General features: G+C 34.3%; 1 protein-coding gene across 4 annotated transcripts in view; it reads right to left on the reverse strand.

The window, feature by feature from the left end:
* LOC122536182 (neurotrimin-like) overlaps positions 1-13,971 on the reverse strand; it is a 278,662-nt gene that overhangs the window by 175,652 nt on the left and 89,039 nt on the right. The gene's annotated exons all lie outside the window — the stretch shown is intronic.

Consider the following 13,971-nt stretch of genomic DNA (forward strand, 5'->3'; position numbering starts at 1 on the left):
TTGCAAAAATTCGCTCCTTTTGACTCGACTGATCCCAGTGTTACGGTTACCGCTCCTCGAGCAGGGAACGTTTCATTCTTTAGAAGCAGCTTTAAATGGCGGAAGAGATAACAGTTGGTTAGGGGAACTGGGGAAAAGTCTGGCAGATATTGCGAACGTGATATAATTCGGTATTTTAAATCGGCCAATTTCCCCATGGCCCAAGCCGAGCAGAAACTACGAAACGCTGCAAAAAGTGTTGGCACACCATCGATTAATTTAGTTCGAATGTATTGAATTCCGTATCGTTCGACGTTGTGCTTTTGGATGTAGTTCGAAAATATGATACAGCGAACACGAAATGTGAAATTCAATACAGAAAACCCCTTCGTTGAGAAATAAAAGTATGAATAGCCTATATAGCTGATACGAATGTGAATCTTTGGAACCACTGCATTATTGCATTAGAGCTTCGAAGAGGATAAAATTAACCCATATAATATTTATTGAATATAATATCGCAGCAAGCATTTGCAGTTGTAAAATATAAGCAACTAAGTGATTATCAAGTGTTTTAGTCATCTTTTATGTTTGAAAGCGCGGAGAGATACGTGTGTAAAATTAATTAAATTTATAATATATTATTATATCACTGCATTACATATTATATTTATCTAAAATTAAATTGACTTATTTATTTATTTTTAGTCCTGTCATTTTTTTTTTTTTTTTTTTTTTGGACATTTTCGCACAGGCATGAATTCTCAAACTGTACTTAGAATTAAATGGTCAAAGAGATGAACTTCCGTTCTTAGTTAGACCTCATTAAATATTAAACTTCAGACCTTTTTCACATTTTAAACGCTCAAAGCGTTTAAACGATTCGTGGCGCAACAAATAATTTACGGCGGTGAATGCGAAATGACAGCAGAAACTGGAAAACAAGACTTATCTCAAGTGTGCTTACCATTAGAAATGTAGGCAAGACACACGGTGTTGCATAAATAAATGAAAACACAGCTTAATGCCACGCTGCGTGGCAATAATTGCACGAGAAAGTTGAAAGCCTTCTTTAAACCTGAATTATTAATCGTATCTTGTCGTTAATCCGAGAATTAATACTCCTTGACCTTTATTTTTATTAATTTACTTTCTAGTGGCGGCACTGAACATTTGCTCGATGCTAGTCGAATATTGTCCAATCGTCTAAAAATCATCGGCCATAAAATTGACTAACTAAACGCCTAATTGCTTCTGACGTTGAAACCTAACCTAAACCTTAATTGCTTGTGATTTTGATTAATTCTAAGCCTGATCGCTCGTGAACTTACCCGATACTGATCAATCACTGACGTTACAAGGCAATTATTCGATTTCGATTTGAAACGATGATTTCGTTCCAAAGGTATATTTGCACCCTGTCCTCGACAGACGAATTTTAAATTTTATGAAAATTGAATTCATCTTCAAATTTTACGAAAAACCGGATCGTCGTTAAAATGAGGTTGTTTGTTCTAAGGTATATAGTTTATATTAATTGTAATAAATTACGCTGTATTTTAATCAAACGAAATTACAAATTATTTCGAATTAATAATTATAAGAGTGTTGTTTTACAGAAACTAAGCTGAATTGTGAAAGCAAGAGCATGACGCTAAATAATCCTTCTGCCTTCCACCCTCTTGTACGCGTACGTGTAACACGTGTTGCTTCACGTATCTATTTAGATTGTACAAAGCCCACCGGACATGCAACGAAGTTCATGTTATTTCGTACAATGAATTTGTATGTTGATTTCTTCGACCGCGTTATGGTTGTAATTACACAGTAGCCGATGATATTATTACTGTCAGGTTTGACTTGTCGGACAATAAAATCGACGACAACGAGCATAGATTTTGACACTTCTGATCTCGTCGATTGAATTACGCTCATTATTGATTAACAGAATCGACATTATATAATTAATGTAATATTGGATGATATTTCAATAAATTTGGTAACTATCATAAATATCATGTAGGTAAACACTGAACGCCAATTTGATTATCTGACGTTCTTAGAATTATAATTTTTGTTAATTTGTATATACAATAATATACTAAATATAGTATCATTATTTAATAATATTTTATTCTAATTTTTATTAACATCTATCATATATATATATATTTATTATTTTATTGTAATTTCTTATTACGAATATATATATATATATATATAATCTGTTGGTTTAGAATAACTGAAACGAAACGAATATCGCCCAGTGAAATGACATAAATAATTGGATAATGCCATAAAATGAAAAATACAATTTCATTCCACTTTCATTTGAACATAATACATTACAAGGATTAAATATTTCGTTCATATATTTCACGTGACAAATGAGAGAAAAAAGATTCTTTGATACTATATCTATATAATATAAAATCTAATCCTCTTAAATTCTTCCACGTTATTTGCAATTTAATTTTCGACTGTAACTTTTTACGATGTGTATATATATATATATATATATATATATATATATATATATATATATAATAAAGCACAATAATAATTTCAATAATAAAGCACAGCATAATAATATGATAATAACTTTCGAAAGTGATCAATTTACATATTAAAATAAAATACACGCGCGTGCATAATGTTTCATTCGATCGAATCAAATAATGCAAACGAAATAAAATACGACGTTCGTATTTACTTGACAAAGAATCCGCGAACGTTTTCCTGTTGCAACCGATGAATTGTTCGATTCCGATATTTTTCTTTTTTCCCACGCCAGTCGCCGCTTATGCACGAAATATGCGATCGTTACATTTTCAATGAATTTTGCTTCGCCTGATTAAGTGGCAGTCGGTACAATGTGCGCTTGGTTTAATGCATTTAATTACATTCCCTGCTTTGACAAACACTTTGCTAAAGTACACACGCGAATTACGTAATGGACTGCTGATAGCACCAAGCCGATGCACTGTTCGCTCAATTTTAACGCACCTATTTAGGCTAATAATGGGTATTAATCAGAAATCAAATTCTTCGCTCGTTCTAGCAATTCTTCTTTTCAATTTAACGTTTCAATTTGAACGTGAAATTTTCGCCTGTATTCGTCTTCATTTTCTCTCTCTCTCTCTCTCTTTTTGAAAGTTTGATAGTTTAATAAAAATAAAAATGTTTCAAAGAAAGCTGCGTAAGAACTTGAGTGACTTGATCAGATTTGCAGTGTCTTTCGACGAAATTCCTTGAGTTTAATGAAAATTATTTCGAAAAAATACTGTACGTAACAAAATTTTAACCGATTAGAATATGAACATAATATATAATTATATACTTAGTACGTGTTAAACTTTATTTTAGAAAATAAGCTTTCAATTCGTCGTGATGCATTTCGATGAATTTGAAAAATTATATCTGAACGAAGAAGACAGACACTGTCTGCTTTTGTGAACAGCCAGCAGATAGAATCCCGACGATTTTAATCATTGAATAAAACAATCCTCTGTTATTATTGCTAATTCGTTTCGATCATGACGCAACTCGATGAATCTGAAAAATTATATCTGAACGGAAAAGACAGACACTGTCTGCTTTTGTGAACAGCCAGCAGATAGAATAATTTTAATCATTGAATAAAACGGCGCTCCATTATTGTTGCTAATTTGTGGATCGGATTGCAAAACAAAAGTTCGATGAAACCAGTATCAAGACCGTTCGTGATGTGTATAATTTTACACGTTCGATAAACCATCTTGCATTGTTTAAAATTACATATATATATCTTTTTTTTTAATTTTTTTTAATTTTTTATACTTTTGCAATTATATATATTTTTTTTATTTTTTTTATTAATTTTTAACTTTTTTTTACAAAATGTATAGTCACACCTCACATTTGTTTCTCACAGCTCGCTTCTTGTAATAAATTTTTTCAACAAGTAAACAGTCGATTGTTCGACGACAGGAAGTTCATTCTCTTCGTGTTTCCAAACGACGTCGACAGGAAAGTTTCAATCGAAAGTTTTCTAAATTGCGTGCAATCCTCAATGTATAATTAGACATCGCAAAGTAATAAGCAAGAGTTATTAAAGTCTGGGAAGTTGCCTCTTCTACCTTTACTCTAATTTTCATAAACAAGCGCGTAAAATCGAGCTTAATAGCCGAACTCGGCGAAACTCTCGACTTTGCAAATTCAACCGTGCAAATTGATTTATTCGCAGAATTATCATCTACTCGACTTGACACCGGGCTCTGAAGATGATTCGCTAAATATGAAGAAGAGAAGATGTCTTCCTCTTAAATTTACAACGCTACTGCACTACGAGTTGACAATACAATGCGTATTAGCCTGGAATTTTTCTTCAATTTAAAGGGAGGAGAATAACATTTTGGGTTAAATTATTCGTTTCTTATTTATTTACAGTACCAGATTATTACCGTATTTTTATAGTATTTTATTTTCCATGTACTAATCGTTTATAACATTATTTAATTATATCGTTGCAATAAAATAAATTTAAAGCAAATTTCAGTGTCTCTAGATACTATTTACTTTCGTTTATCGACTGCTTATTTATTTGTGTTTATTAATTTTTATAGCAGAATATTCAGCGACAATTTACCCAAAATTGCAATATTTTCTCAGTTTTACGTATAGTTAAGTATAACCCAGGCAAAACAAATAATAAATTTATTACTTCTCAATAATTTCTATCAAGTGATTAAAAAGAAAGCGACGAATTATTGTACACAGTTTGGTCACTCGTTATGGTCCGCAATCAGTTGCCCAGCACAAGTGGTTAAAACCAAATGTAAACCATTGAAATTCACCAACGAACTAGGAAGAATATTTTAGTACATTTACAGAAACATTATTGCTATTAAAAGTTGTTATTAATACCCGAACAAATATTTTCCTTGACGAAGTAGCATAGCAACATCTTGAAACTTTCTACTTCTGCGTGCAAAAGTTCCACCCCTTTGCCTTACAGTTTTCTTTTCAACCTTCTTGAACAGATATTCAATTGCAATTTTTATTATACGTAATTAAAATTGTAACTTTAGACACAAGGTATCGAAACATTACGTGTTAATTCGATTTAAAGGAATTAAATTTAAAGTAAAATCGCGTGTGACTCGATGTGACATTTATAACACGAGACGTGCTGTTTCCTCGCGGTTTAAGTGTACGAAAAGCAACGTTCGCGAAATCGGGAACACGAGAAACATAACGTATATCATATATTCACTTCCGGACGCACTCAATTAAGACCGCGAAAGAGACCCCGGTCTCGAAGAATCTATTCTTTCGCCAGGCTTCGGGGGAACCGCCGAACTTGCTCCTGGATATTATCAAAGTTTTGCCACCCAAACCCCGGCCTCGCGAGACAATAAAAACGGCTCCTGCCGCGAATAAATGCATTCTCCATTGTGAGAATCGCTCGAAATCGGCGCGCGATGGTTCCCGGTTCTCCACCTCTTCCGAACCGCCGATGCCTCATCCCATGGAAATCCATTCTGACCCTATCTATCTCCGGCTATTTTTTCCATCCGCATAGAAAACGCCCCCCACCGACGATCTCGCTCGTTTATAAAACGACGCGAAGTAATGAATGCCTCCTATCCCGAAGTTCTTTCGTTAAACCAAAGGCAAAAAACGAAAAAGAAAGATGGTGAACTGGAGGAGTTCTTTCTTTCTTTTTTTCAAGTGACAGAGAGAGAGAGAGAGAGAGAACATTTCAAATTGTTCACAACAACAAACTCCGTGCGCGGGTATCATTAAAATCGCGTGTTTCGTATCGATCGTTCGCAATAATTTTCACCCACCGGATGTTGAATTCGATTTTGGCGTTCTCGGGATTAATGAATGAAGATTCGTTCGCTCGCAAATTTTCGTACGCTCGCGAATTTTCGTACGATGCCCGATAAAATTCGCGAACCCTCCGATATTCGAAGGGAATCTGGAAAATCGTGGGGGGGGGGGGGGAAACCCCGTGTTTTAACGGCGAGGGAATAGTCGGAATAGTAGAAATCGATATTACCGAGCTATGAATATTCAGGCAACGTCGTATTTTGACTTGAATACAAACGAACGAATGTTATTAAAATCAAGTTGTTTCTCCCTTCGATTTCCGTTTCACGCGAGTGTCGATTTATTTTCAACGAAGCGTCACAGGTTCCTTAGACGCCGTTTGCGCCGTGCGCGCACCTGCGAATGATTTCAATTCCCAATCAACAACGTGGCAACGATCACGACACGTAAGGTGGCAATTTGTTCAGATAAGAAGGGGAAATACTTGAAATTCGTGGCGCAATGTAATTGGCTGTTTTCGTAAAATTCGCGCGCGGATTTACGGACCTTCGTTATAGATAATAGGAAATCTGGGGAATCGTTGTATTTCTGAATTATCGAAAGGCCGCCAGATATAATATCGTTAAAGATCTGTGCTTTTACCATCGTCCGTTAATGTATTGATAATCGTCCTTATGTGCTCGCAGATTAAGTGGACGATGATCACGTAAAATGACGCTAAAAGTATAATAACAGATTAGAGAATAATAAGAGAATAATAACAATTTTAAGAAACGTGCATTATTAACTCTGGCCCCCCGAAATTACTAAAACTCCAAGCTCAATGCTGATTACGAAGCATTGTAACAAATGAATAATACAATACATAAATAATTAATAATTCATATTTAAACATGTATGATATTTATGATATATAATATAATATTATTTGGACATAATGTTTATTCAACGTTATGCTCCTTGAAGCTCCAATTATTTTGTTATTGACTGCAAGAGTGTCTGTATAGTATTCGAGAGGACTGTTAAATCTTTTATTAACTGCAACGAAGTGGGAATTTTTTTTAAACTCTCCACTACAGGGCACGGATTGTTTATGCGACCGAGACTAATTTTTTTTTATCCGAAAGAAATCTGAAAAAATTCCGAAATATCAAAGTCCTTATTTCAATGTATAGTCGGTGTTTGAATCAAATATTTAAAGGAATAATTAGCAAAATTAAAATTCGACATCGGAAACGACCCGGATTGCTGAATGGTCGAATTTAGGACTGAACAAAAATGATTTCGTTAAAAACATTGCTGAATTAGTTAAAAAGACATAGTTTATTGTTTTCAAGAGCATGACACACATATACTCAGCTTCGACTCACGAGTCTCGGGGACACTTATTACTTTGAATGTTCAACACTCGTCAATCAAATCAAATTTTTTCAACCACGCGTGTAACACGACAAGTCCTTCGCTGTACAAAGTGTTATTTTCGTCCAATTCTGAAGTGTATACACGTGTCTCCAGATTGCTTTTAACCGTCGTAACTGTTTTGATTGTCGTAACTGTAACATTGTTGTCTTCTCCTGTTGTTTCATCGTGCTCGTGAAAATTTCAAAGAAGCTTCGTGCGCGACGTATTCGTCAAAAAAGTGTTCGCGTCGCCGCGAGTCGGTGTTCCTCAAGAGTTTAAATAGAGACGCCAGGGACAATGCGGCTGTGTGATATCAGCTTTTAAACACGTAGCATTGTAAGAGCCAGGCACCACGGACGTAATCGCGAGCGTACCCCGGGAGCTCGTAATATCACGGCCAGCAATAAAAACTTCTTTTTTACAAAGTGTGTAACAGTGTATTTCAAGCGGCAAGTGATGACGCCATTGTACAAAGGCATCGGGGCGCTCGTGTTTCCATCTCAAAGATGCAGAAAGACCGCTTGCTTCATTCCTTTCTACGGCGACATTAACGACAGAAAAACCGGCTATTCTGAAGATAACGGTTACTTTGAGCCCACGCGCGAGTCGCGCTCGCAGAAAGAAAGATTTAAAACACGACGAAACGCGAATACTAAGCTACCGAGGCACCGTACACAAGTTTGAAGTTTCTCGATACCCACGATACCCTCATGCTGTTATTAATATCAAAGGAGGAACGTATCTTTTTTTTCTTTTTCCTTTTTTTTTTTTTTTCTTTTTTTTTGCTGAATAACGCCGCGATGAAGGAAACGTCGTGATAAAGGAACATTTTTATTAACGTGCGGATTTCAAGTAGTAATTATAGCAAAGGGAGAGCTGATACGATCAGAGTCTACGTAATGAGAACTTGACAATTGTCACTGTTACAAGTACATATTCGCGCTTGGTAGAGAAAAAGGTTCAGATAAGTGAACTGAATAAACAGCAGAGAACTGCATCGGTGAAAATTTCGTACTGTACTTGATTTACATATTGAAGAAAATATTAATCTTTTGCGATCCTATGTCGTGTATGTTTCAGGTCTCTTTTTTTTTTTTTTTCGATGACATGAAAGTTGCGTCGTCGTTATGTTTCAATTCAGCCACGACTTTCGAGAGAAGTCGTTTATCGTCAGTGACCAAACCTAACCCCGTCTTGTCACGAGGATGAAACTCCTAGTGTAGCGAGTCTTATTTTTCACAAAAATCCAACATTCAATTGAAGAATTTTGATTGACTTGACTTGACTGAATAATGAATTTGAAAACGGTGACAGTGATATTGAATTTCGTGAATTTCAATGAAATTCAACTAAATAATCATATCGTTGAATGTAATTATCTACTCACAAGTATGTCGTTTTGTTCGTAAGTGTTTCGCAATGTAACCGATACTGAAAGCAGAAATCAGCGCGGACTAGTTGGAACGAAATGATGAAAACTGCGCGGTGAAAAATTCTTTTCAATTTTTTTGTCTCTTCAAAATCGCGAAGGAAAGAATCGAGGCGTTCCGAAAATCCGATTAAAGCAAACCCGTGGACAGGAGGAATTTTTCTTCGGGGGCGTTTGTAACTGGCTTACAACAATGGCTGCTGGTTTCAAAGCCAAACAGACGACAACGTTGTTGACTTTGGTACGTTTGACGATCAACTGCGAGCGAAGTATAATATTCATTTTCTGGGTGTAGCAGATTTTAACGCTCGGCGTGTTCCACGCAAGTTACATACGAACAGCCGAACAATTTAGACTTTGGCATTCTGTCTAGCGGCAATTCAGCGCTCGGGATAATCAGATTAATTCGACAATTTATAGTTGTTATTCATTCAAATCAGTTGCCCGAAATTAATTTGTCAGGCAACGTTCGCCACGAGACAGTGAACCGCTGCGACGTTGTACACATGTGCACACGTACTGCGCTAGTATATCTTGCGATAAAATATTCATTTGCGAACATAACGGTATTTCGTATCGTACAGGAGACGAAGAAAAATATTAACACGAACCTAATTCCTCTCGTAAAATCCCGTGTCGATTTGTGAAACGCACGAGTCTTCCAACTTCTTTTCTGATACATTTACAAGTTTATATTTGAAATATTATTTATACAGTGTAATTGCACACCTGAAATAACGTATTTAATTATGCGTCTAATGAAAAATTATATGGTTTTAAGGCAGGCAAAGTATGGCGAAATTTTTAAGGTCGCCTATATTTTTTTTAAATATTTTTTTCATTAGAAATAGAAAGAATATTAAAGTTTAAGTAAAACATATTGGTGTAAGGAGATTTTTTACGATAATTTGTTTCATTTGTTTGTAATGCCTCTCAGTAGATAAATAATAAACAACATGAAGACAAATAAAAGGTACATAGTATTTAGTATTTGATGAAACGTAAAATTTTATTTATCATTTATGAAGAGACACAGTTACCAATTATATCTGATTTATAATTTCAAGTAATGGATTATTAAAAGTTGGTGATTTAATATTAAAAACATCAAACCCATCAATACAACAGATTTTCTTTTTTCACGATTAACTTAAAATATCCATCTTCCGTTCAGAGAAAATCCATTCAAATTTATTTAAATTGTTATCATTCGAATTGCAACGATTTACACACAGAATATCTTGATACGTGTCAAAATTGTTTTAGCATTGAGATTTATTGAAAGTAAAAAATTCGGTCCAAAGTATCAGACTGAAAGGCACGAGATGATTAAATTACTTTGTTTAATGAAAACTTCTCATTTTGTACAAATTTCGAACGAGAGTTCGAAAATTATCTTTCTACACTTGTTTATGAATCACGTCATTCTCGTGTCTCCAGATAAATAAATTTCTAGAAAATGTCAAGCACCCTGTTCCCGAAAACAATAATCCGACAAGTAAACGAGATCGATACACGGACGATTCTTCGTTCGATGAAAGTTTTCCATCTTCTAACTAATCCTTCAGCCTTTCGGAAAATTTAAATTTCCAGCGTTTTGGAAATCTTGTCCGGGGGCTAAACAGAGCGTCGAACGAAAGTCGCTCCGGACCGGCAAACGAGAACGCTTTGTAAATAGCAAGTTAATTATACAGACGCTCGTACTATGCAAAGCAAATCGGGAGAGCACGAAGCACAGGTAGCTCTGGCCAAGCTTCAACTATCCGTGTCTTTTCAGGAATAACCCACATAGTTCAATCGTATATTTATGCACGTCTTATTCTCACGTGTATTATATACAAACGCTGACATATTAATCTGCAAGCTGTTACTTGGTAAAAATGCATGTGCGCGTACATGATTCTACAAAGACGAATAAATTATATATATATACAGATACATAGCTATGTTTGTGTAAAAACTGAACGTATGTACGTGTTAGAAAAATGAGGTTTGTATAATATTTACTCGTGTACTTAAAATAAATTACAGTGCTTGCCAATGCTTAAAATAAATTACAGTATCCAATACTTACTCCAAGAAGATCACTAGACATAAGGAGTTAATGCATAAAAAGATATACGATTCTATTAAAAAAAAAAGAAAAAAAGGAAAAAGAAAGTTCTTGGAAATGTATTCACTTGGACAAAGTCTGACAGTCGCCCCGAAATTTAATAAGTTTCATTTCAAAACATTATCTCGAACGAGACGCCCTGCATATCGTCACAACAGTTCGAAATCTCACCTGGAAGCCAAGATGTTCCTCGAGTTCACCGGCTAACTATTAACTGCATCTAATTACAAGGGTTGATGCAACATAGATGTCTAATTAATGGCCCTGAGATTTATACAGGGATGCGCGTGAGAGTTTCCCACCCGGTTGTTGCGTAAGACACAACACGATGATGAATGTCTTTCGTATTTTGTTTCTGCCAGCAAACCGCGACCAGCGACTGAATTTAGTCCAAACGTGAATACCACACGGTGGCTGCCACGTAACGTTGTAACGCCAAGTAACAAGCAACGTTATTTCGTTCGTTCGCCTGCCACATGATCGTAATTAAACGAGCGTACGTACCGCCGCCGCATTATGTAACCATTGAGTTATCTAAATATTCCACGGTTATCGTAAAATTTTAGCCATTCACCCCCAATAGAGCACATGGTCATGTTGGAAAACAGGAACGTTGGAAACATTTGAACTGTATATCGTTACGAAATATCGTCCGCGGCTAGATATATTGCGCGAAAGAGAAAAAAATTGACTAAAATTGTTGCTAAATTTGTTAGTAAAATTGTGGTTTATTAGAAAATTTTAGGAAAACTTCAGTGTCTGTACGTTTTGTGTTTTTAAGCTGATTGTTTCTGATTGTGAAATTTTGTATTATTCGTATAGTATTTAAATATGCTGCACTCGCGTAATAAAAAATTCAGGACATTTACGTTGAATTTTTCTGTAGTATAAAAATTCGAGATCGTTGCTTTCGTTCGAATGTTATCTAGAATTATGCATATACATAACGTTTATTATGAGTTTCTATATATACACATAAAAATGTATAGTATTACATATACAAATTTATAACATATATGATGGTTTATTATATGTTATTATCATATATGATGTTTCAAATATAACGAATATAATTACGAGTTTAAGAAAGATTGCTAGCACATCAGAATTCAGGCAAATGATTAGCAAGAAATTGTTATAATAAAATTTCTTCCATCGGTCTACTCGTCCGTTGAAAGTATATAACAGTCAAGTGAAATTTTAATTAAAAACTATAGGAAATGATTTGTTCGTCAACAATCCTTCAATAGAGTGGAGAATAATTATTCACTTGTAAAATTGTGCAATCTGATTTGGCAATAAACGTGAAACGAAAAGTATGGAAAATTGCGCAAAAGTATCTCGGTGGTATATAGTTGAAAGACTGACAGTTGAAATAATAAAAAATTTTCGATTAATTACGCGACGTGATATTAGACGAGCTTTCGAAAAAAAATTTTTGCCAGGATTTAACAAATTTGATAGAAAAAAGGAGATTAAAGTGTACGAAAGATTAGGTAAACGCGACAATGAAAGGGAATATTGAAACAGAATGATTTTTACGGATGAAGGTAAATTTAATATCGCGGAATTTTACAAGGGAGGAACGAAGAGTATAAACTTTAAAAATGATATTCAGTGATAAAATAAAATACACGGAGGTTTCATATTTGTCTGGAATAACATGATATTGGGTAACAGCGTCGTATTAATGGAACGACGAACCGCTACATTGGTATTAATATTTTGAAAAATCCATTTTCATAGTGGCGCAGAGGAAAAACAAAAAATTATTTTATATTAGTTTTCACTGAAAATAGTATTACGTCTACGTCGTACATATATTTTACACTAAACATGTCATATCATTCATTTGTCAATGAAAGAATTAAAACGCTTAATGCACTGTGATAAGAATTTTTACCGTTCGAAAAAAAAAAGATTTCCTTTCCGCGAAGTTCCCTTCAATCCTCGCTAAAAACTCGCTTTCCATAACTGAAAAACAAGCAAAGTATCCCCAGTCTCCAACCATTAATCCATCCCAACTTCCACTTCAGGCACGTCATTCTATTAAAATCTACGGTTGATCTTAAAACGTTATTTGAATTCTACTTTTCGCAGTGGAATTTTCAGAGCGAGTCGCGTAATTTCAATTAGTTTCGAATAATTTCGTTTGCAACGAGCACTCGTAACGGTGTTACGCGAGACTAATTTGATAGCTGCACAAATAATATATGATATTAAGAATTTCAATTAAAAACGGTACAATTTTATTTTCGAACGTAACTCAAATCTAAATTGATCGAATGAAATTTCAAATTTTCGAATTAATTAACTTTGACATGCTGCTTTTCCTATGAATAAAACTACCTGAAGCATTTGAAACCAGAAATCATTCTCTTATAACTCGTTCAATTACATTAACATTAAACATCGAATCTTATTGTGACTCTTGCTGTGAAATTTAATTTAATATTAATTCAATTAATTTAATATTAATTCAATTAATTTAATATTAACTCGATAGTTAATTGATCTTCATTTGTCACAGTGGCGACTGACCAATAATTGTAATTATAAAACAATCATGTGAAAACGCGTCCTATGAAAACGCACTCGTGCAAATTACACGATTTGGATCCTGCTGTTTTCTTCGTAAGAAATCCTAAAACGAAATAAAATTATGAGATCAGATTATCCCCATCTTTAGTATTTCAGTGACCCAGTTTCTGCCAACTTTCCTCTTTTCCTAAACTGAAATTAAAGTTTGGTTTGCGTCTATCTGTTGAAATGAATTCGCGTTTAAAACTTTTCGGGAACGTATCACCGGTACAAATGCAGACGCGCGTTCCCAAACGCATTGCTAATCACGTTCGTCGCATTTACATTAACCTTGATCGTTGTAAAACTGAACAAACAATTTGAATGTTTTTGCATTTACGATATTATCCTATGTATATGTGTATATATATATATATATATATTTGTGGAATATATCTTTGTAGTTGCATATTACAATATTTTCGATCGTTTGCAATTCATAATTTAGCGAGAATATTATGGAAAACTAATACAACCTTGTTCCTACAAACTTATCATATAATACTATATAAAGTATTATATAATACTATTATAGTAATACTATATAATACTATAATTCTGTATAATACTATATATAGTATTATATAATATAGTAATACTATAATACTGTATAATACTATATATAGTATTATATAATATAGTAATACTGTAT

This window comes from Frieseomelitta varia, unplaced genomic scaffold, assembly GCF_011392965.1.
Source record: "Frieseomelitta varia isolate USP_RPSP 00005682 unplaced genomic scaffold, Fvar_1.2 scaffold_807, whole genome shotgun sequence".
NCBI classification, from domain to species: Eukaryota; Metazoa; Arthropoda; class Insecta; order Hymenoptera; family Apidae; genus Frieseomelitta; species Frieseomelitta varia.